The sequence below is a fragment of the Microtus oregoni genome, unplaced genomic scaffold (assembly GCF_018167655.1).
Source record: "Microtus oregoni isolate MIOR12 unplaced genomic scaffold, Mior012 000023F_ref0000262, whole genome shotgun sequence".
Classification (NCBI taxonomy): domain Eukaryota; kingdom Metazoa; phylum Chordata; class Mammalia; order Rodentia; family Cricetidae; genus Microtus; species Microtus oregoni.
The window spans coordinates 15,497,840-15,523,555 of NW_024543082.1; the positions used below are offsets into that span (position 1 = coordinate 15,497,840).

Consider the following 25,716-nt stretch of genomic DNA (forward strand, 5'->3'; position numbering starts at 1 on the left):
TAACAAACACAAGTATAGTGGGACTATGACTTCTTCCTCTGAGAAACCTTACCACTGTATGAGTTACTGTGATGCCCAGAGCCCAGGAAGAGCAGTACCGGAGATCCACAACTGACTGGCGTGTTCTACTGTGTCTACTTCTCATCATTGACCTATCTGATAATCTCTATAGTTGATTGTGGTGGCAGTTCAACCATGAGATAGGATGACTCTGTGCTGGTCTATAGTTTTACTATATTGTGTCTAACTTTGCCAGAGATTCATTTCCTTTGGAAGCTTTGGGTTGGACAAACTCTTAAAGACACCCAGAGGCCCCAACCACTGCCATGCAGAATAGGCAGGAAGAAGACACCTAGAGACCCTGCCCAATACATGGCCTACCCACAACATGAGCCACTGTAATGTAAAAATATGGGGTAGAGAGATGGTAGAGAAAAAGAAGCAGAATTATCTGAGCTCTATGAAGAGAAACGGATCTGAAGATGTGAAGGTCGAGAGGAATAACCTGATGTGTGTAGGTCACAAAGCCACCTAAGACCATGGTGAAGTCCCAGCCTGTTCTGTTACTGAGGGCTGTATCTGGGTTTCTGACCATGCAACAGCAAGGGTCTGTGCCGATGTCATGGCCCATGTCACCACCAAATGTCATGTGGATGTCCCTGGTCTGGCTGCTGCCTGGAATCATGATGCTATCCAAGGGCTACACAGAGTTGGTCCCACCTCTCACTGGCTGCTCTACTAGGATGAGCAGGTCCTGCACCTTGTCTGGGCAGCATTGTAGCGCCAACCCTGGTATTGTGGATGCAGGTAAGCAGGACCTGAGGACACAGGAGCAGAAGAACTGGCTCCACCCCTTGCTGCCTGCTGCTTTGGGTGAGCCAGCCAAGGCTATGCTAGAGAGCTCAGCATGGTGGTGAGGATGAGAAAGAGCTGACTAGCTTGTGAGGATGAGGAAGAGCTGGGCCAGTTACCATCCAGGGCCAGAACCAGGGCTATGAGTTAGCCCATCCCAACTACGAACTGCTGGAGCAGGTGAAGGGGCCAGTTTTACAGATCCAAAGGTGCGGGATCTCCGTGACACAGAGCACCAGCAAGATATCCAAGAGTCGAACCAGTAAGAAGCCAGTATTGATAGTATAGCAGAAACTAGAGGCCTTGAATCAGACCAATGACTCATCGCAATGAACACTTGTAAGTAAAGATGTATGGGCTAAAGGGTATATTGTGTGACTCATTGTGACATACTACAGCTTCCACCACAGGATTTTTTTCTTTTAAATCTTGTTTTATTGTGTGGAGGGGTTTGCAAGGGCAGAGGGTGGGCATGAAAGGAAAGGGAGATGAATGGGAACAGGGTGCATGTTGTGAAATCCACAAAGAATCAATAAAAAGTTAAGAAGTAAATAAACAAACTCTATTGAAGATATGGGGAAAGAATGTTTTTAGCATGTTCACCAGCCTATGTTGATCATAAACTTTCTTTTTTTTTTTTTTTTTTTGGTTTTTCGAGACAGGGTTTCTCTGTGGCTTTGGAGCCTGTCCTGGAACTAGCTGTGTAGACCAGGCTGGTCTCGAACTCACAGAGATCCGCCTGCCTCTGCCTCCAGAGTGCTGGGATTAAAGGCGTGCGCCACCATCGCCCGGCGATCATAAACTTTCTATACAGTTCAGGCTGGCCTTGAACTTCTGATCCTCCTACCCCTACCTTCTAAGTGATGGCATTAGGGGTGTGAATCACCATACTTGGTTTATGCAATGCTAGGGAGCAAACCCATGGTCTTGTTCATACTAAATAGTGCTTTACAACTGAGCTGCATGCCCTGAAAAAGAATGGTTATACATCACCTATGCAAAAATAAATTAGGACAGTCATTATAGAACTAGTAGTTACATATTCAAAAGAAATAAAATCATTATACCACATGCAAGCTAAGGAGGTAGTGCGTACCTAGCATCCTAATACTTGGGAGACAGGAGGATCACAAATTTGAGGTTAGCCTATACTACATACAGCCTATAAACACAAAGCAGAGGAAGGAAGGAGAAAGAGGGAGGGAGGAAAAGAGAGATTCCTGCTTATTGGAGCCCTATTTATGATAGCCGTGGTACAGAACCATTCAAGGCATCTATCAGTTGATAAAATGACTTTCAAAATGTGGTGTGTGTGTTCAGTGGAACATTATTCATCTATTAAAAATAAAATACTATGTAAGAACATGGATAAACCTGAAAAACACCATGTTAAGTGAAACAGACCAGACACAGAAACAGAGACTGTGTGCTTTCTCATGTGCAGAAGCTAAAATCAAGTTGATTACATAAAATTGTAGAGTGATCTCTAACCATTAGTAAACAGTATTATAGAGGAAGGTAGATAACAAGCAGCAGAATGATGTGGGATTTCCTTCTGTGTGCTGTGAATATGTTTTATTACCACTGGTTAATAAAGAAGCTGCTTTGTCCTATGGCAGGGCAGAATAGAGCTAGACAGGATAGTTAACACAATTATGAGCAGCCATTGTAGTCTTAGAACACATACTCAGTGGATAACAGGTGACTCCTCTGCCAGATCTTTATTCAAGTGTACTCAGTCTTTATCCTATATATCCTTCGTGGACAAAAGGAACACAGCCAAGGCTAGGCCATGTTCTAACTTGAGTCTACTTACCTTAGGCAGGGTGTTCCGATTGTGTGTTTGTCCTGCCTCCAAAAACACAATTCAACCCTCAGAGTTATCTCTGGATATCCATCACTCTGGTTGTCAGATACTCATGTGTAAAAGTGATAAAGCAATCCTGAGCGAAAAGAAATTTCCTGCAGAGATCTATAACTTAATAAATAAGGGCAGTAGTTGCAGGGGAAAAATCTATTTCATAGATTAAAATCAAGAAGACAAGGAATTTCTGTTGAGAGGGAACTGGAGACCAGCCACCAGCAAGATAAATGATAGGACAGCAATTAGTGAGGTGTGAGCGCTTCCCTGAGGCACAAACAGAATGTGATGCTTGCATCAGAAGACCTGGGCATCTGCAGACAGATCCTTCAAGGACGATGAGTAAACACTCTTAGAAGAAGCTCATATTTCTTGAACATTTGCTAAGCTCCAGACCCCTATGTGCATACTCATTCTGTTATTTGTTTACTTGTTTGTGGTGCTCTAGCTTCATTCTAGGGCCGCACACTCAGCACATGAGTACTAAAAGACTTAGCACTATTGCAACCCATTCATTTGCTGTATGTATTTGGTTGGTTGGTTAGTTAGTTAGTTAGTTAGTTAGTTAGTTAGTTAGTTAACTGAGACAGAGTCTTGCTATATAACCGAGGCTGTTTTTGAACTTGTGATCCTCAGACTTCTGATTTGCTGGGATTACAGGAATGTGCCACAATGCCCAATCTAATTCACTTAATCTCCTCATAATATAATTACATCGTGTGACAGGAGCCACAAACATTATCCCAGGCCCCCTCTGCTGTTTCAGGACCCTAGACCAAGACTTGGCTCTTGGCTACAATCCAGGGTCAGACATTATTACCCTGAACTCCGGAGGCAAGAAGGCCATTCATGTCAGCCTGTTCCTTGGCACCCTCACCTCTTCCCCAGCCCATGAACCCCTACACCTCTCTCTCTGTCTCTCTCTGTCTCTCTCTCTCTCTCTCTCTCTCTCTCTCTCTCTCTCTTTGACTTCCCTACCTTGTACTTACTCTCCACAATGATGCCTTACCACCCAGCACCAGAGGCACCGGGCTCCGGGTTGGTGCTGAACTATTGCTGGAGACCTCTTGCAGACGGGCTAGAAACCCCAGGCTGCCTAGTATACTATTCTTAAAACATTACCTGGAACATAAATTAAGCTTAGTTGAGAAATATTACTGTTTATATACTGTTGACAAGAGCCCTTACTAGGGATTAAGAAAAAAAATGTATCATCTTCACCTTGTCATCTTTTAACATATATTGGTGGAACATCTAACAAAAGGCACTCATCAGGGCTAGGTAGGAGGAATTCAAGCAGATGATAATAAGCCTTGAAATGGAACTTGAAAAATCTGAAAAAGAGATACATGGAGAAGTGAACAGTTGAGGACACCGTGGTGGAAAGGTGGACTTTTCGAGGTCCAAAGATACTTCCTTAAGTAGCTGAGTTACAGACTGAAGATGGAGGAAGAGGTGGGCTCACCTCTCCATCTGTCTGACATATTTTCTGCCTTGTCTGTGTGAGCTTCAGCGGGACTGGAAATGGGTGGTGGGACTGCTGGGCAGGACACTAGAAAAACCCAAACAGCAGCAATTTCTTACTTAAAGAGCAGTGCTGGCTCATAGTTCCTCCCGGGCTGCACGGGAACTGTGAGTCAAGTCAAGCAGCCACAGAACCGTGGGAAGGACGGCCACTGTGTGTAGTGTGATGGTTCTGGAGAGCTTCATGCAGCCATGCTGGAAGAGGCAGGAAATGCACCAGAAGACCTGAAGGTGTGCATTGCCCTTGTCATGTGCTAGTCATAGAGACAGACACTTGACTCTCACCTGTAACAAATGATGGGACTCACCCCACACAAGTGCGTGTCTCTGGCTGGGAAGAAAGACTAGCAGAAGACTGACAGGTGACACCTGGATTGCTAAATCTCAGCTCCAGCTATTCCAGCGTCCTCTGCTCAGTGCTGGTGATTCCAGAGCACTGTATTGTTGCAAGATATTTGGTCACATTGTAAACCCCAGATTGTGTCATTTACTGGGAAAACCTGCTTCTAGCTGTGGTATGGCTCAGCCCTAGCACACGCCTGCCCTTAATCGCAGAGCTTTCTGCTTGAATATTGCAAACAGGATTAAATAAAGTCAACCATAGGTCAATTGGCAGAGTAAGCAACTAGTTGACAGGAAGTGAACACAGGTCAAAAAACAGAGTAAGAGGGAATCAGGAAGACCGATGAGAGGCACAGGTAGGAGAAGGAGGGACTTTTAAGTATGAGGGGTATTTGAGATGGTCTAGGACGGGAGGGAATGTGGGAAATTGGCAGGGAAGGAAAGTCAATCACGTGCTTTCTCTGCCTCTCTGAGCTAGCAGGCTTTCACCCTAGCTTCTGGCTCCCAAATCTTATGAGTAAAATCAAGCAATTGAGATTCTGATAAAATCAACTCTGTTGGAGGAGGGTACTTGTTTGTTCCTGGCTGCCTGGCTAGCTTAGACCTGAAATAATCACACAGAAACTGTATTAATTAAACCACTGCTTGGCCCATTAGCTCTGGCTTCTTATTGGCCCTTATATTAATTTAACCCATTTCTATTAATCTGTGTATCACCATGTGGCTGTGGCTTACTGGCTAAAGTTTCAGCACGTCTATCTCCAGCAGTGGCTCCATGGCTTCTCTCTGACTCCACCCTTCTTCCTCCCAGCATAAAGCATACCTTTCCTCACCTAGTTCTGTTCTTCCTTTACATAGGCTCAAAGCAGTTCTTTATTCATTAACCGATAAAATCAAAGCGTAGACAGAAGTACCTCCCATACCACAACTCTACATCTTAATGGAGTTCAACTTTATCTTTGTGCAATTCTATTAAATAACTTGCAAAGCCTTTTAAGCTAGGTTAATAAGTTTGCTTTTAAAATGTTAAATAGAAGAGAGGCAGGCGAATCTCTGTGAGTTTGAGGCCAGTCTGGTCTGCAAGAACTATTTTCAGGATAGGCTCCAAAAACTACAGAGAAAACCTGTCTTGAAAAACGAAGAGGAAGAAGAAGAAGAAGAAGAAGAAGAAGAAGAAGAAGAAGAAGAAGAAGAGTGAAAGAAACAAAAATGGAGACACAGATACTTGCATGCCAAACATCAATACAGCATTATTCATGCAAGCTGAAAGGAGGAAACAATCAAATGCCCCTCCTCAAATGATTGGATCAACAAATATGGCATATTTATATGATTAAATACTACTCAATAATAAAAATATGATGGTGTTATACATATTACAGCAAAGATGAACCTTGGAAACAGGCTAAGCAAAAGACACCAGAATAAAACTTTAAATATTTTATTAGTCTATTGAACAAAATAACTATAAGAGACAAATTCATAGACAAGAAATATAATGGATTTAAGGTTACAGGAGCTGGGGATGAAAAGAAAGTAAAAATAGTTACAGAGCTTTCTCTGAGGATAATAAAAATCTTTTTGAATTAGTGGTGATAAATACACAATACACATGTATTCAATGTCACTGAGTGGAACACTTAAAATCAATTAGAAGGTAAATTTTATATATATTTTACCACAACATAACAACCTTGAGGGAATAAGAAAAGCCACCAAAAGATTTGAGACAAGGGTACAGAGCATAGCATGGTTTAACTTGGGTTTTGCAAAGACCATTTTAGTCATGATATTGGTTGAAGAAGACTGGATGAAACCTCTGCTGGACATGAAGACACAAATAAGACTGCTGGACAAATGGGCAGAAGCAGACAGATACAAGCCAAACAAAATCTGGATCTGGGATTGGTGTAAGAAGGGAGGTATCCTGTAAAGTAAAAGACGTGGTCAACAAGACAAAACAGCAGCCTACAGAATGGGAAAAGATCTTCACCAAACCCACATCAGAAAGAGGGCTGATCTCCAAAATATACAAAGAACTCAAGAAATTGGTCATCTAAAGAACAAATAATCCAATTTTTAAAATGGGGTACAAAGGTAGAGAGATGGCTCAGCGGTTAAAGAGCATTGTCTGCTCTTCCAAAGGTCCTGAGTTCACTTCCCAGCAACCACATGATGGCTCACATGAGATCTGGTGCCCTCTTCTGGCCTGCAGGTACATATGAAGACAGAATATTATATACATAATAAATAAATATTAAAGAAATAAATAAAAATGGGGTACAGATCTAAACAGAGAAATCTATAATGGTGAAAGACACTTAAGGAAATGTTCAACATCCTTAGTCATCATAGAAATGCAAATCAAAACAACTCTGAGATTCCATCTTACACATGTAAGAATAGCCAAGATCAAAAACACTGATGACAACTTATGCTGGAGAGGTTGTGGGGTAAAGGGAACACTCCTGCATTGTTGGTAGGAATGCAAACTGGTACAGCCCCTTTGGATATCAGTATGGCAATGTCTCAGAAAATTAGGAAACAACCTACCTCAAGACCCAGCAATACCACTTTTGGGTATACATCCAAAGGATGCTCAATTGTGCCACGAAGACATGTGCTCAACTATGTTCATAGCAGCGTTATTTGTCATAGCCAAAACCTGCAAATAACCTAAATGCTCCTCCATCGAAGAATGGACAAGAAAAATATCATACATTTACACAATGGAGTACTACACCACAGAAAAAATGATGACATATTGAAGTTTGCAAGCAAATCTAGAAAACATCATATTGAGTGAGGTAACCCAGACCCAGAAAGAAAAATATCATGTGTATATACTCACTCATAAGTGGCTTTTAGACACAAAGCAAAGAAAAACCAGCCTACAATTCACAATTCCAGAAAACCTAGACAACAAAGAGGACCCTAAAACAGACATACATGGATCTAATCTACATGGGAAGTAGAAAAGACAAGATCTCCTGAGTAAATTGGGAGCATGGGGACCTTGGGAGAGGGTAGAAGGGGAAGGAAAAGAAAGGGGGAGCAGAGAAAAAATATATAGCTCAATAAAAAACAATTTTTTTAAAAAAGAAGGGAGGTCAAAGATGTAATTTTGATGATGAATTCTGGAACAGATTCAGATCTGGGTAGGACAAAGTTTGAGTCATTTGATGCCCAGAAACTGAGGTAATGTTTGCCACAGGGGCCACTGCTCAAGAAAAGGTATGGAATAGAAACATAAAGCAAAGACTCAAGCCTCTTTTATAAGGCTTTGATCTTGTTGAGGCCACGGGACTTGCTTGTCTACACAAGTTAGGAAGAAAAATACAGGAGTGTAGATAATCAAGGGACAAACTGTTTGGCATCATTGAGAATTTTTGTGGATCTAAAATTATGATTTTATAGAGATATAAAAAGACGGAGACAAATGCAGCCCAGGATTGCCACAGTATGTGACTTGAAGGAACAGGATAGAGCTAGCCTGGCAAGTTTGTCAGACGGGGGAGATGCGGTAAGGTTATGCCAGGAGGGAGGTAAAAAAGCTATAGTGATCAGCTGGAGACTCAAAAGGCTCAGTAAATATAGATCTAAAGAAGGTGAGTGTGTGACAATAGTCTTACACGATTGTACAGCACCACCCTGGGGCGTTATAAACCACCACTTCAAGTTCACAGAAGGCTGGTATGTAACCCTCACCTGTGAAGCAGCCTGGATGTCCAGCAGGACTCCAGCACCCCTGGCGAATCTTGGTTCCGAGAGCCAGCCACCATGCCCAACTCTGAGCTAACAGCCTCTCCAATCCGCAGAGCACTTGTGCTGCTCCCTGTAGGTGGGACCACCTGGCCTCTGCAAAGAGCCATTTAAAAACCCAGAGCCAGGCATGATCCCCACAGAGTTGGCTAATGGAAATGGAGAGTGTTCAGAGGGGAGCACCTCCTGGGATGCAGAGCTCTGTGGATCCCTTTCCAGCACAGGATGAATCATCATCATCATCATCCATTCCTCCTCCCGAGTCTGGTTCGGTTTACACTCCAGGTCACTATGGGAACCTGGCAGAAATGGATGTCTTTGTATCAGACTTAGCTTCTCTCACACACATACATCCTTCAATGATGGCACTTGTGGTGGAAAAACCATATGAAAAAGGAAGGGAGGAAGGGAGGAAGGAAGGAAGGAAGGAAGGAAGGAAGGAAGGAAGGAAGGAAAGGAAGGAAGATGACAGGAAGGCAATCTCCTACTGAAGGCAGTGTGAAATTTATCGCACTGATACTTTTCTTGAGTCAATTTAACAGTATAGTAGCCTGTCCTTAGAACTTGTGTCTTCAGGAAATGGACATACTTTAAATAAGGTTTGTATATAGATTTTTCATTTGGGATGATCTAAAATAGGAACAAATTGAAAAACCTTTAATGTCCAGCAATTACAGACTGGTTAGGTGAATTATGCTATCATCATGCATCAAGATATTACTCATCAAAAGTACTTTATATTAATTACTACTTAATAATGTTTAATGGTTGATATTCTGATATTAAGAAAAACTCACAGAGGAAACAGTATAGAAAGAGTAATCAAGCCATTTATCTGTGCAGAGCACTTAATAGGCACTTAACAAGATAAATAATAGTTATTTTTCGAGTGTGCAGGATAGTAAGTGATCTTAAATTTCCATCTGTATGTTACGACATTTCTGCCAGGAATATATAGCTATTTAGTCACTGTAAATAAATAAACATATAATTAATTAGAAAGAATAAAATGCAAGACAACAAAAACAGGAGGGTAAATTGCAAATTATGATCAAATTATTTACTGATATGGTAACTCAGAATTATGTTCCATTCTGCCCTGCCTGCCCACATAATCCTTGCCTTTTTCCCTCCCCAAAGTCATCCCCAGCTTAAGGAGATTACGTATATGGAAGCATCTTTTATATTTGCCATAAGGCAAACTGGCTGGACGGGAGCAGGCACAAACCATCTTTGCTCATGAGTCTCAAACTGTTCTGAGCATGGTTCCTGTCCTATCCTACTTACTATGACCAAGTGTGAGGCCAACCTGGGGCAGCAAAGATTGTCAGCTGGTGCCCTGGGCTATGTCGCCCGGCTGAGTGGCTAGGCACCTTGAGAGGTAACAGGAAACAGATGGTCAGCCCAGTCCCCTCTTTCGCTAGTCTATGAGGACCATCTGGAGAAAAGGAAATTGGTCCGCCGCCCAGAGAAGATCCTGCGAGGAAGTCCAATCCTCACATTTTCCACTGTGCAGTGCCCAGGGAGAAACTGAGGAAGGCCTTCAAGAATTGACGAGAAACAAAGGAAGCATCACAGATCACAGCACATAAAGTACCATTCTCGGAGGGAATAGTGTTTGGGGGTCAGGAACCCCCAGGATGTCAACTGCCTGTGACTCACAGTGCCTGGGGAACGTTTCAGTTGGGACTTAAGAAGTTAATATCTGGGATGGAGAGATGGCTCAGTGGTTAAGAGCATTGCCTGCTCTTCCAAAGGTCCTGAGTTCAATTCCCGGCAACCACATGGTGGCTCACAACCATCTGTAATGGGGTCTGGTGCTCTCTTCTGGCCTGCAGACATACACACAGACAGGATATTGTATGCATAATAAATAAATATTTTTTTTAAAAAAAAAGAAGTTAATATCTTCCAGGCTGTGGTCCGTTTCAGCTTCCCCAGCAACATTCCATGGGGCTGAGTCCACAGTCAGTTCTGCAAGGAAATTCTCTCTGCTTGGACCACATGTCTTTTCATATTCTCCATTTGTAAGTCAAATTCTGCTTGTCCAAATGGAGGTTATAAACCCTAGTTCAGTGTAGGGGGAGTCTTGGTTCTGAGAGTTAAAAACTGTAAATAAAGCTGTTTCTAGTGAACGCGAAGGGGGAAAAGGAAAGGAAAAACGAGATGAGAAGCTGCTGCATTCCTTGTGTTTTCCCGCAGTTGAGGAGCCTGAGAATCTATACGCAGTTAGTGGTTGCTAGAGGAAAGACAGACATTTTTCCTCAGTGGTGTGGCCATGGGAAGATTCCCAGTCTTGAAATAGCAGCCGCATTTATGTTATGCTCCAGTAAACAATTATAATGAAATGCATGGAGTCATCAAGACAAGACATGAAAGTGGAAAAGAGATTTCGAAAGAGGAAGGGGGTCAGTGGGTGTAGGAGGGCGATGAGGGTAACGGCAGGTGGAAATGCTCAGAGTACATTCCTCACATGTCTGAATGTGTCATAACGAAGCCCATCATCATCTAATAATAGATAATTAGCATATGCTGATGACATAAACAATGGGCTGGGGCTAGCACTCAGGGTAGAGTGCTTGTCTAGTATGTGTGTTCAATTCCCAGCACTGAAAACAAAATCATAAGAAGAAAGCAAGTCATGTACTGAGGGTAGAAAGACAGAAAGATGGGGCCTCTGGGCACTGGCGACTGTGGGATTATCACAGCTACTTCTTAGCTGTCTTTAATGTATGAGATGTTTAAATTTGCATCTTATGTAAGACGCTGATAACTTTTTCCTGTACACAAATCCTGACATGGAGACTTGGAAGCCATGCTGTGGCTGAGAAATGAAAAAAATGCCATAATGCTAGGCTAAAATTGTTAAAGGGTATAGAATAAACAAATAGGCTAATAAATAAATATAGCTCTTTTGTAAACAAATAGATGATTGATTACCAAGATTTTTGGATGTCTTTATTAAAAAGGACACTTCTTTTTTAAAAAATCATGGAGAGGCGAATTTAAAAAAGGAAACAAGGCTAGAGATGGCTCAGCCATTAAGAACAATTGTTAATGTTGTGCTTTCCTGTCGCTTAAGGGACAAGCCACGCCCACTCCCATTACCTCTCACCTGCCCGCTGCCATCTTGCCCCTTCCTTTTTCTGCTTCCTTGACGTGCGCATGCGTTCTGTCTCTGTCTCTCTGTCTCTCTGTCTCTGTCTCTGTCTCTCTCTCTCCTTTTATCTCTTCTCTCTCCTTTTATCTCTTTTCTCTCTCTCTTTCTCTCTCTCCCTTTCTCCCTCAATAAATGCTTTTATGGTTACTTTCTGTGTCCATGGGTCTGCTCACAACCGCCGTGCATTGGGAATTCTGCCGCGTGGCTTCCCGCTGATGGGAACTTTGCCACAGCTCGGGTGCTGGACTCTGGAGCCCTGCCAGAGCTTGCTGCTGTTCTGTGAGCCCGCCGGGCAGGGGGAACCCCACTATATTTTTAGGAATAAGAGTTACTCTTCCAAAGAACCCAAGTTCAGTTCCCAGCACCTGTATTAGATGGATCACAACGACCTGTAACTCCAATTCTATGGGGATCTGCTACCTCCAGCCTATAAGAGCACCTTCATTCATGTGCACCTATACACACACACATACACACACACACACACATACACACACAAAGAGAGAGGGGGGAGGAGAGAGAAGGAGAGAGAGAGGGGGGGGGGGGGAATGGGATTAGAGAGATGGTTGAGAACTTAAAAGCACTTGCTCTTCCAGAGGTCCTTGGCTCAGTCCCCAGCATTCATAATTGCTCATACCTGTAACTTCATCTCCTCATGCTCTTCTGGCCTCACAAGCATGCACACTCAAGAAACACACTCACACAGACACACACATATAAGTAAAAATAATAAAAGTGAATCTTTTTTTTAAAAAGAGAGAGAGAGAATAGGAAATCAGTTAGAAAACTGTTGCTAGAACACAGGTGAACTGTAGGGAATGCATAGACGACAGAGCCCATAAGGCTGAAGAAGCATCAAGAGTTAGGAAATGATTTTAAATTATCCCAAATATACTTGACCTCCTAACGGATAAGGAAGATGGAGCTCATGACTCCAGCTGGAGTGAATGGTCATAGCACTAGCTAAAGCAGGGTATGTAGGAGAAATGGGTCAGGAGGCAGATTCTGCTTCCGCTGTGCCATCTTGTAACCCTAGGGTAGTTACTTCACCTGCCTAGGTCTCTCCCGCTACAGGAGTAAAAGCCGTTTTCTTTTTAAAATTTATCTCACCTTCTCACAAAACAGTTAAATTTTGAAGTGGCATCTCAAAGAGCATGAGCTACTGATTCATCTCCACATGCCAGAATCCAAGCCCTCCCCAAGGCATGTGAAGAACCACTACACACACTCTGTTTATTTAAATGTGTGCAACCTTCCCTTTTGTTTCGGAAAACAGTTAATGAATCTGTATAATCCAAAGGGGAATGCAGTGAACAGCTTGCTCAGTCTGTCGTCCAGAGACAGAAGTTTGCAAGAAAGTACATGAGTTTCAGCCCATATGACTGGGCCAAACATCTACTACACAAATAGATCTTGGGGAGACTAATAAACTGTCATCAGATTCATCATTCTGCTAGTTCAGAGAAGAAATGAGAATCTAACTCAGGGGTCTTGTGCGATCTGAGCTACAACATCAGGGAAGGAGCAGGGCTGAGGGAGGTGGAAGCTTAGAGATTGTTCAGCTCCCTGGACAGATAAGATGTGTTTTATTTGCTGTGGATGAAGCAAATTCAAACAGGTACTCAGGCACACACCAGCACAAATGGGCCACACTCAGGCAAGCAAAGACACACATGTAGGTGGATAGACAGGTCACATGAAGATAAACACTCAAACCAACAGACTGACATACAGGGGCAGACTGGCGAAGGTGAAGACATCTGGCATCAGACCATACTCATACAAAACTCATAGAAAGGTGGCGCGCGGCCAGGAACAGCTACACAGCAGCTTACATCGCTGCTTAATTTTGGGCTCCCTGGCCATCATGTCAGCCATTTTTTGCTGAATCATAGACCACACCCATGCCCCGCATCAACCATTTAGGTCCACGCCACACACACACACACACACACACACACACACACACACACATCTGCATCAGCACCTTCTTATTTAAGCATAAAGTGCCACGTCGACCCCTTTATTTCCTATAGGCCTCTTCCCTCATATTCTTATAGATTAGGTTTTACTTTTGCCAATTTTAGGAACTGATCTTTTCCTTTTGTCTGGTATACGTCTCCAAAGTTAGGCCCTAGTGTGATCAAGAAGTAAACGTCCCTTTAATTAGTTTTTTGTTTTTTAGCTTAGGGTTTCAAATGAACTTTTGTGCAAGGGCTTTCTGATCTTGTTCAGTTATAAAGGATGAGTGCTGGGGAGTTTATTGAGCTGACATTATTGGATCCTTTAAATTACAGGGTCTGTATTCTCTCCTCAAAGGCCAGCTCCATTCATTACTCATGGACTAAATAAATCTCTATGAATGTCAGCCACTTATCCATATTCTGGGAAAAGATGCAGAAAACAAAAACACAGAAAATATTCTCTTGGTACATGGTCTAACGAAGAGGAAAAATGGCCAAGTAACAATATGTATTTGGGGCTAGAAAGTGCTAAGTACTAAGGAGAAAAAATTAACCCAAGATTCAGGTTTTGAATGTGTTATAAAAAAAATATTAGAACTCTGAGGTGTCCTGGATAGGCCTCACCAAAAAGATGGGAAAAGACTTCAAATACATGGCCCCAACACATGAAGCCCAGGCTTAAGAGAAACTCTTGCAAAGGAAACACAAGTACCGCTGTGTAGTGGGGAAGTCCCTCCCATGTCTGAGAAGCTGGTAGTGGTCCAAGTAGCTGGAACAGAGAAAGGAAAGGAGGGGAGAACAGAAGATAAAGCTAAAGGGATTAAAAATGAGAGATGTCAGGTGAATCAGGAGGTAGCCCAGACACTGGGATAGGCACTAATCAAACCGCTTTTCTAAGAATCCACCAAGTTACAAAGCTCATGAGGGCTCAACCAGGCTGAGGTCACAGAAGGCAGCTCAAACAACATGAACTAAAACTTCCTCTACACTGAAGAAAAACTCAGATTCTACCAGACTTTTAAAGACTACATAGCCTCAGGTGGGTGAGATGAGTCAGTGATGAGCATGCTTGCCACCATGCCTGATGACCCAAGTCCTATCCCTGCAGCTCATATGATGGAAGGTGAGAATCTAGTGTCTATGCACACACCATGGCAGACACATGATATATATATATACAATAATAATAAGTAAAATTTAAACTTTGAAAAAGAATCTGTATCTTTATCTGAAATTTGTCTATGAGAAAAGAACAAAACAGAAGTGATTAGAATACAGCTAAGAAGCTACTCTGAGATTTCCGGGGGAAGCAAAGGCTCAGTGGGTTCCAGGGTGACAGACTCTAGTCATGAGCCTGGGCAGATGGAGGACAATCTCTCAGCTGCTGGCAGTCTGTCAATAAGGTAAGTCATCTGCCTCTGCTTTCTCCAGACCAGCGGCATCTGCTTTGCACTCCCCCCTCCTCTCCTCTCCCCTCCCTTCTCTTCTCTCTTCTGACTTCCCTCCCCTCTCTTCCTCTCCTTTCCCCTCCTTTTCCCCTCCCTTCCTCTCCCCTCCCTTCCCCTCCTCTCCCCTCCCTTCCCCTCCCCCTCCCCCTCTTCCTCCTCTCCTCTCCTCTCCTCTCCTCTCCTCATCCTTCTTCTTCAGGTGGATGTGGTGGCATGTGCCTGAAGGCCCAACACTAAGTCTGAAGGATCACCCTGAGTTCAAAACCAGCCTCATCTGCATAGTGATATCTTACCCCCAACACATCATATAGTTAATTGATTGATTAGATTTGGATTTTGCCAGGTTAAGCCAAATTCCCACTGCTAACCAGTTCTGCAGTTGGTTCTCAGCTCACAGGGAAATTTTCATTACCTGAGTCACTGAGGTTGAATAGTCTTGTCGTTGGGAAGTGAAAATATGATCTGGTTGGACTTTTTCTTTTCCACCTGACCAAGATCAGGAAGGCAGGACAGTCATATACACCCAGCAATGTGAGCCAGCAGAGCTTCTCCATGTATAATATACATGCTATATATAATATATATTATATGTATGGTATATGTACAATGTATGTATTATATAAATTATATTCTATTTGTGTGATATATTGTATGTAATACACATATATTATATAAGAATATATATATATTCCAAATAATCAGCACCCAGTAGAAGCAAAAGGGTATAAATTAATGACTCTAACACTGGAAGTGAGACCATGAAAGAGTAATTCCTAGCTTTAGTTCTGATTTACTGAGAGGATTTAATTGATAGGCTGTGCTTACTTCAGCCTTCTTTTCTGACACTGGAAAACTCGAGCTTGCTTTCCTTTGCAACTTCTGATTGCTGGCACCCTCAGAGACAGGCAGGAGTCTATGCAATCAAAAGCCATTTCCATCTGGCTTTAGAAAAATTAGCTTATTTTTGTGCAACCACCTTGTAAATCTGAATATGGTCAGATATATGGTCAGATTGTAAAAGATGGCATGCATAGCAAAACATAAAAATGTATATTTATCTCATTTTCTTTTCTCCTCTTCTTTAGTTTTATGTTTCTTTCTCTTTCTTCCTTCTTTTACTGCCAAAGAAAATATCCTTCTTTGTTGTGGGAGTGTCATATATCAATCTGTTGATTTCATTGGTTAAGCAATAAAGAAACTGCTTGGGCCTGATAGGTTAAAACATAGGTGGGAGGAGTAAACAGAACAGAATGCTGGGAGGAAGAGGAAGTGAGCTCAGACTTGACAGCTCTGCTCTCTGGAGCAGAGACGCCATGCTCCTCTCTCCCGGGCAGACACATGCGATGAAGCAAGCTGCCAGGTCAGACATGCTGAATCTTTCCCGGTAAGACCGGGGCTACACAGATTATTAGAGATGGGTTGATCAAGATATCAGAATTAGCCAGTAAGGGCTAGAGCTAAAGGGCCAAGCAGTGTTTAAATGAATACAATTTGTGTGCTGTTATTTTGGGGCATAAGCTAGCCAGGCGGCCGGGGTGCTGGGGACACAGCCACACCACTCCTATTACTACACTTCTTCTTTTATTTTTATTTTTAGTTTAATGTGTGTTTTTGCCTATATGTATATGCGGACACCACATGTATGCAGTGCTTATGGAGGCCAGAAGAGGGAGTCAGATTCCCTGAAACTAGAATTACTGATGGCTGTGAGCCATCATGAAACTGAACCCCACTTCTCTGCAAGAGCAAAAATTGCTTTTAACCTTTAAGCCGTCTCTCTTGTCTCTTTCTTCTTTCTAAGTAAGATTTTCTAGATAACACATTCTGGAGCTGGAAAGATAAATTATTCCATTTTTAAGATGAGACGTTGAAGCATATTTATTTTTGTTGTCTTTTTAAAGATTCACTTTTTAAATTTTATTTTATGTTTATGTTTGAGTACCTACATGTATGTATGTGTACCATGTGTGCCTGGTGCTCTTGAAGTTCAGAAAAGGTCAAATCACCCTGGATCTACCGTGACAGGCAGTTATGACCAGCTGAATTCCAGTGTGGGTTTTGTGAACTGAATTTAGGTCCTCTGCAAGAACAGCAAATGCTCTTAACCATAGAGCTATCTCTGTCAGCCCATTTCCTGGTCTTTAAACACCTAAGTTTATCGTATCCAATCACAGGTCAGGTAGCAAGTAAAGAACAGGTAACTGGCTGGGTGGTGGGGGCACACGCCTTTAATCCCAGCACTCGGGAGGCAGAGGCAGACGGATCTCTGTGAGTTCGAGACCAGCCTGGTCTACAAGAGCTAGTTCCAGGACAGGCTCCAAGACCACAGAGAAACCCTGTCTCGAAAAACCAAAAAAAAAAAAAAGTAAGTGAATTAGGTTACAGACGCTAAGGTTTAAAATCAGAAACAAATTAGCTCACATTAATTAATCTCTGTGCATTAGATGCTTCCTGCTTTGAGTGGTCACTGGGTACACAGCCAGCCTGGGCATGACTCCACTGGATACAGTCAGTGCAAGCCTTCCTTTGAGGTTTCTTTTCTGGCACCCTACCTCAATTCTAGATGCGTTCTAAAGGACATTAGTGGTGGTGCTGGGAATTGAACCCAGGGCCACACACACACTAAGCAGATGCCCCACCACTGAGCCACATTCCAGTCTTTTCTTTGCTTTGCTTTTAAGTCTTCCCATTTTGAGACAGGTTTCACTAAGTTTTCCAAACTAACCTTAAACTCACTCTGTAGACCAGAAAGGCCTTGAACATCCCATCCTCTGCCTTAGAACTCCCTAGTAGTTTGGTATATAGACCTGAACTGCGAGGCCCAGCTTCTAAAATACCTTCCCTCTTCCGAATTTCCAAACCACCTACCAAGAAAGTATTGTTTTTGAAAGCACTTGGGGAAAAGGCTTCATACACAGTTTACCTGCAGCCTTACACAACAAATAGTTCCAAAGACTTCCACATAGAGAGGGTTAGTATAAAGAGTCTTGGATTCACTAATTAGTGAATCTTGGGACAGGGGACATGAGTGTTATTTGTGCTGTTTCCCTCTTTATCACTTTAAATTAGTTCTGTATAAAAATAAAATGAACTTGAAATATGAACTCCTATGTATTACATATACCTTGTGCAGTATATCTGTGACTCCTTGTGTCTCCTTGCACAGAGAAAGTTCTAAGGAAACAGGCATTTAAGGGCTGTCATGGGCATTGTGTAGTGAAAGAAATAAAAAGTTTTATTTTTTTTTTTGGCTACCCATGTTAGTTTTGCACATTGTATGCTGCTACTTCTGTAATAGCAAACAATTTTCGAGGAAAAGAGAAACATTGTGCCATTTGGCATATTGCCTTGCACGGCTCTCCATGCAAGAGAACTTTGATCCGTGTGTGCACAAAACACTGAAGTCCCATTGACAGGAACCCCTGGATTTTTTTCTTTCTCTTCAACTTTAAACAAGGTGATAAAGCTATCATGAGCACCAAATTACCAAGGGGAAGTGATACCACAAGATGTTTCCCTGGTACGTCAAGTCTTCTCCCCCTTCCAATTCATGAACGCTTTGACGTCTTCTGAGTAACTATTACTATCTCACTTAGAGGATCTCTCTCCATGCATCTTGATACTGAGCCCTAGTTTATAATAAACGCTGGAATGTTAGCTAGGTTAAACACTCACCAGGAGGGATACATACTCTGGCCCAGAGATGAACACAGTGTATTGCTATTGGTCAGTACCTCAAAGTCATCCCTTGATAGAGCCATGGGGTTTGTCAGACATGATCCATGTTAGTACCAGAAAATGTTAAGAAAGGAACCATACTTGAGGCTCCATTCTAACAGACAATGATGGATAAATATCACTAGCTATGCTTCCCCTTTGGGCAAAACAGTTCCTGGCCTTGACTTTGACATCTGCAGATGCAGTGAGACAGAGCATGGGGCTATGAAGGCTCTGTTGGCTTTCTCTGACTTCTTGGCCACAGACTCTCAACCTGCAACCCCCGAAAGTTGGAGGAGTTACTTGATGCCGGGGCATCCCGTCATTTTCCTTGCCTTGGACCCCTCTTGATAAGGTCATCTGCCAGTTCATTAATGGTTTAACAACCAGAAAACACTTTTGTAGTCTCCTCTGTCCATCACCAGTACCGGAGTAAGGTTTTTATTTGATATTCAGAGTAATAAGTAAAATCTCAGGAACAGTGCCCAATTCCTGCTGTGTCTTTGCTAGCCTGTCATAATTCATCCTTTGTCATCATTCGAACTCAGCAAAGGACACCGTCCAGCCTTCCCTTCCTGAGACTACGCTCTGGCTTTTGCAGCATCCTGCCAGAAGAGATCATGCCATCTAAACAGATAAATGCCTGTAGGTCATTTATATCCCCCAATTACCTTCTCCATTAAACACTGAAAGCTGGCAGAGGCCCTGGAAATACTTGTGGACTGATTTGCAAATTGCTACTCTGCCCCCTTTTCACACAGCAAACTCATCAGCTTTCTTCTCTTGATCTTCCTTAGCCAAAATGTTTAATCATTCCTACTCCTAAATGTCTAGCAGCAACCTGAAGACAGTCCACATTGGCTTTAATTTCAGAGACAAGAGTATATTAGACTACTCGAGTGTACTTAGTTGGAATTAAATAGGTTATGACATTCTGTCTTGGATGGGAGAGAGGCTCATGACAGCCTGCTATTCCCAAATAATTTATTGGTAGTTAATAGTACCAATAGTAAATGCAAAGAAAAGGAGACAGTTTCTTCAGTGTTATGGCCACCCACAAGTTTCCTATCATCCTGCAAACAGCCCATCACCCATGGCTCTCTAAGTAAGCCTAGAACTTACTGGAACTCATTTAATAACAGAAGCAAACAGATGATATGAAAAAGGAAAAGGTCGCTTGGGAAGAAGAAGGGAATCAATGGAAATGAAGGAAACCAGGAAGGGTACTGGAGAGAGGACATGATCAAAGCACATTGTATGGGCTGGGGAGATGGGTCAACGAGAGCACATTCTACCCTTGCAGAAGACCCAGCACCTACAGCAGTTGGCTAAAAAGCACTGCAACCGCAGGTCCAAGTGATCTGATGCTCCATTCTGGCCTCCGTGGTCACCTCTACATATGTGTACATATACTCATACAGAAATAACTAGTAAGAACAAAAATTTCTAATTAAAAATATTATATGGATGTATAAAAATTCATAATAAAATTATTCTTTAAAAATTAAATGCTTCAAAGCTGGAGAGATGGCCCAGTGGTTGAGAGCATTGGCTACTCTTCCAGAGGACCTGGGTTCAATTCCCAGCACCCATAAGGCAGTTCACACATGTCTGTAATTCCAGTTCCAGGAGATCTGATGCCAAGATGCCAATGCACATAAAATAAAGTTAAAAATAAACTTAAATAAATGTTTAAAAAATTAAATACTTCATGATGTAGTTGGCCAGATTTCTTTTATGACACACCATGAGCCACACCAAAGCTATGGAATATGGGTATTACCCAGTTTGTGAGTAATTTTCTCATATTCTCTTGTATACACTTAACTTCAACATTACAACCCATCCAGAATGCTTCTGGAGAGTATGAAACACTTTCTCTGTTGTCACCTGAACATAATACATTTCTCATTCACAGAAGGAGGGAACTTTCTCCTGTCCTAAAAGATTCCTTTCTAACTGAGGCGTGGTGTCTCACGCCTTTAATCCCAGCACTCTGGAGACAGAGGTGGGCAGAGCTCTGAGTTTGAGGCCAGCCTGGTCTACAAAGCAAGTTCCACAGGTGTAGTAATTAGGAGCGGCAGGGCCCCGTCCCCGGCACCCGGCCGCCCCCACGGCTAGCTTTACCCAAAATAATTACACGGACACTGTATTCTTTTAGACACTGCTTGGCCCTTTAGCTCTAGCCCTTACTGGCTAATTCTGATATCCTGATCAACCCATTCCTAATAAACTGTAGCACCGGTCTTACCGGGAAGATTCTAGCCTATGTCCATCCTGGGTCGGAGCTTCATAGCATGCATCTGCCTGGGAGTGGGGCATGGCGTCAATCTGAGGCGTCTGCTCCCGAGAGGAGAGCTGTGGAGTCTGAGCTCACTTCCTCTTCCTCCCAGCGTTCTGTTCTGTTTACTCCTCCCACCTATCTTCTAACCAATAAGGGCCAAGCAGTTTCTTTTTATTTAACCAATGACCTTCCTCCATCACACAGGGAAACCTGTCTCAGAAGAAAAGGAAGGAAGGAAGGAAAGAAGGAAGGAAGGAAGGAAGGAAGGAAAGAAGAAAGAAAGAAAGAAAGAAAGAAAGAAAGAGGAAAAAGATTTCTTTCTAGTTTCCCTCTGTCCTCATTGAGTAGTGGTGAAGAAATCTTGACTATCCAAACATTTTGGATTCATTTTGGTAAATCCCTTGGGTGCTCTGTATTAGAAAAGCAAATTACAAACGTCATATGTTTATGATACCTATCTGTATCACCCTCAACTGTCCCTCTCTTTTTTCTCTTGTTTTTCTCTTCCCTCTTCTCTCTTTCTCACATAAATTACTTCTAAGCATGCAAGGTGGGCTTACTACTAACATAGCGGGATTTGCCTTTATTTTATAGCATCTAATCCTTTACATTTAAAAAATCATGTGTACTTGCATGTGTGTGAAGGAATGCACACATTTGAACGTGGAAGTCAGAGGACAGCTATCAGGTTTCAGCTCTCTCCTTCCACCCTGTGGGCCTCCAGGTTTCTAACTTAGGTTGACAGACTTAGCAGCAAGACTCTTTATTCACTGAGCCATGTTGCCATCCATGGACTTTCCTTTATAAAAATATCAGAATTCATTCTCCTAACTATTGGCATACTCCACACATCCTATTCTCCCAAATATTGATGCACATCATATTTAGATTGCCTACCTCCAAGGCCAGTGACTCTAAACCTTCCTAATGCTGCAACCCTTTAATGCAGTTCCTCATATTGTGGTGACTCCCAAGCATAAAACTATTTCATTGCTACTTCATAACTATAATATTGCTACTGTTATTTTAGGAATCAGTTCTCACCTTCCAGCTTACTGAGGCAGAATCTTTCCTTGCTTCTGCCTCTATGCCTGCTAACATACTGGAGGCAAGCTGCCCTTCAAGCTCACAGGCTATTCACTGTCTCTGCCCCCTGTCTCATTGTAGGAGTGCTAGGATTAAACATGTGCTTTTCTGGGGTGGGGCTGGGGGAGATAGGGTCAGCTGTTACAGAGGTTGTGAGCTGCTGCTGTTCTGGGAGTTGAACTGGGGTCCTCTGGAAGAGCAGAGCGTGCTCTTCTGCAACATCTCTCTAGTCCCTAGTTTGGGTTTCCTCATTTTTCATTTTGTGTTTTACTTGTATGTATATAATGTTCAGGGGTGTGAGTGTGGACATATATTTGCCATGGCTGGTAAATGGGGATCAGAGCTCACTCCTTCCATCACTGGTTCCAGGGATCAATCCAGCTCTTCCAGCTGTGCTATAAGAGCTGCCAATCCCTGTGTATCTCAGTACCATAGAAGAAAGGATTTGTATGCTCTCTCCACAAGGAAACCACAAATGCTAGTTGTCCTTTACTGGTTATTATACAGCGTATGCATATACTAAAAGATAACACTGTGCCCGGAAACATGTGCAATTATGTGTACCAATTAAAGAATGAAACTAAAATAGATACAGAACTCTTCCTGTTTCTTATAGTTTTAAGGATTCAAACTCTTAATATTTTATATATTTGTTTTTCAGGAAAACACTGAAAACAATGTCTGCCACATAGTAAGGGCTCAGAAATTTCATAAGCTGTCATTATTAGATATCATCTAGTATTATTTTTTTAAAAACTGTTTGGTTCTGGTGATTTCAGAGAATTCAGTGATCTTATAATTCTAACCTTCTGTCTATTGGTGTGTGTGGTGAATGGGGGGGGTGTACCTTGAGCCTCATGCCTACTAGGCAAGCTCTTTATCACTGAACTACATCTCCCTAATCTTATTTTACTGTTTCTTTTCTGACCAAGTTTAATAAGTTATAGAGCAGCTTCTGATACATGCTAACCCAGAACATCTCAGAATTACTACTGTAACATCTATGGAATTTTTTATTAAGCATTAGTAAATCTAATATCTTAAAGCCCACTAAATAGATCATGACATTCAGACTGCTAATTTCAGCCTTTCTGTACATGTTGGATGTTTACGCCAAATGGCCTATCACATTGAATAAAGATTTTTTTCTAAGATGTGTTCTAAAGCCTCTCTCTTATATCTACTCAATTAGTGGTCAGCCTAAACCATAAAACTCATTCATTGGAAACTTGAAAACATACAGCCCAAGATGGAATAAGCTTGGTAATCATTTTGACAAGGGCAAACTTTAAGTAAGAGCCCTTGCTTAATCCACTGAGCCCAATGTGAAGACATGAGATAGAGATTCTGCCTGCCATTCAGAGCTGAAGTCAACACACACAACCTGTGCCGATTGGCAGGCATGAGTCACCAGAAGCATCCTCACCGCACGTGGGCTGAGCTGGCGAGGCTTTGAACCAGCTGGCAAGCCATCCCTCCTTCAGCATAAATCTAAAATCTGTTCTTAGGCACAGATGCATCGGCATAAAATCTGTCCTCGGGCCCCAGAACTGAGATTTTTGGCTACATTTGCATGATATGTCATTCCAACACAGTGATTGGAACGGCAGGGGTGGGAATTTTGTGAAAATACAGCAGGCCAAGGAAGAAGAATTCAGACATTGTTGGCATCAGACCGACAATTCTAAGAAGGAATAGGGGAGGGGGAAACACTTTCTGTGAGAAAATCTGGAATAATATAATATGCTAAACTGCTAATAGCAGTTATCTGCTAGAGAAAGAGTTACTGAAGTTTCTTGAATTTTGTACATTTCTAGAATTTTTGAGTATTTAGACATGCACATTACTTGCACGATCAGAAAAACAAAAATGGACTTCTCACATCCACTTATTCATCAACCATTAGGCATTAGGTCTTCTTTGAGTCTTTATGTGTGTGAGATGGGTATTTGAGTGTAAATAAAGATGTCACAGCGCACATACAGATGTCAAGAAAGAATCTCAGGGATCAATCCTTATCTTCTGTCTTGCTTTTTTTGGTGGGGGAGTGTGGAGGGTCTACCTTGTTTGCCACTGTACTACATACCCTAGGCAAGCTGGCCTATAAACTCCTGGAGGAAATCTCCTATCTCCATTCCCACCTCACCTTAGGGGTGCTGGGATTAAAGATGTACACCTCCACTTCTGGCTTTTGCATGGGTTCCCAAAATCTCAACTGAAGTTGTCAGGTGTCTTGGCCATGGAGCTCAGGTCACGCATCTTTACTTTTAGACCACTGGCAGAGAATCTCTTTCCTCAGCTTTCCACTTTCAAGAAAGAGGCTATCCCTTCCCTTCATGGATTGATGGATTCCTTGTCTTCCTTGTGGAATGCACCGCCTACACAGTAGATTTACTTAGTATTCACAGTGAGGCTAGATAACAAGCATAAAATAAAGACTTTTAGTTCATCTTCAATAGAACAAGATATTCTTTAAACCAACAGTACTGGGGAGAAATCATTTTACTACCAAAGATATTTGGCCAACATACTGAAAGGAGACTTTCACCTGCCACAGTAATTAAAATGTCTCTGATAAAATCCTATGGAGATAAATGATGGTTCCTTATTCAGAGCTCATCAGAGATCTAATTTGCTGCAAGGACTCTAACTTGTTAAAAAAGTCTCTGTTTGAAAGCTAATGCCATGATAAATTTTAATCGTGTGGATAGAGCTGGCTTCAAAGCTATATTAATTATACATTTAAGCTCTACATACAATCTCATACATTACAATACACCCAGAACATGTAAAATATAGTGGGAGTCAAATTAAAATATGCCAATTTCCTCAGCAGTTATTTGCTTTGGATATACTATCGTTATTTCGGTCCAGTCTTTATAAACATTAAATTATTTCTTTGCTTTCTTAGCCACTTTACTTCCCTAGAGAGAGCTTCACGGTCTGCCGAACTCTCCGGCAAGATGTTCTACTTGTGCAGAATACCAAGTAGATACTTGGAATGCCTCTTCTCATCCAAAAGAAGTCTTTCTATAAAAAGAGTGAACGCTGCAAACGTTGGCCTTCATGTCCCAAAGACTGCCATAGTGCCTAGCTTGGCTGCACACCTCCCATCCTCACTTTCTGTTACTCTCCAAGTTTTCAGCCCTAGCATAACACAGCTCAAGTCACCAGAGTCCCACCATATTCAGGCAAAGTCTCTGCTTCAGAACAGCCTCATGGCCACTGACAAAAGCAGCCATCAGCAAATTCTTACCATTTTGTGACAAAAGAGCTTCGGCAAATGTCATGTCCTGCAACAAGAAGGTCTCCTGAAGGGACCCTCCCTTGAGAAGTCTGCAGCCCGCTTGGGTATGGTTTGCTTCCAGTGAGTCTCAAAGAAGTTCTTGGGCCTCTCTTATCTTTTTATGAGCACCTCTTTCTTCTTAACCTTCGGACCCAAATCTCCATTGAATTATCTTTATTGAATGGCCTCTCTGAGAAACAGAAGCTGAAGTACATAATATGCTTGCTGACTGTGGTGTGAGAATTACAGAAATGTTATATATCACATTGAAAAGGTCAAAGGAAGCCAGGGAAGGAACCACACACCTTCAACACTAAGAAAGTTAAGGCATGAAGACTGTGAGTTTGAGACCAACCCAGGCTGCAGTGTAAAGCCCTGGTACAAAACAAAGAAAGGAGGTGGGGTGGGGGGGGAGGGAGAAGGGACAGAT

The 25,716-nt window shown here is 42.3% G+C and overlaps 1 protein-coding gene across 1 annotated transcript in view; it reads right to left on the reverse strand.

Moving 5' to 3' along the window:
• Nucleotides 1-25,716, reverse strand: part of Morc1 (MORC family CW-type zinc finger 1) — a 308,590-nt gene that overhangs the window by 243,919 nt on the left and 38,955 nt on the right. The gene's annotated exons all lie outside the window — the stretch shown is intronic.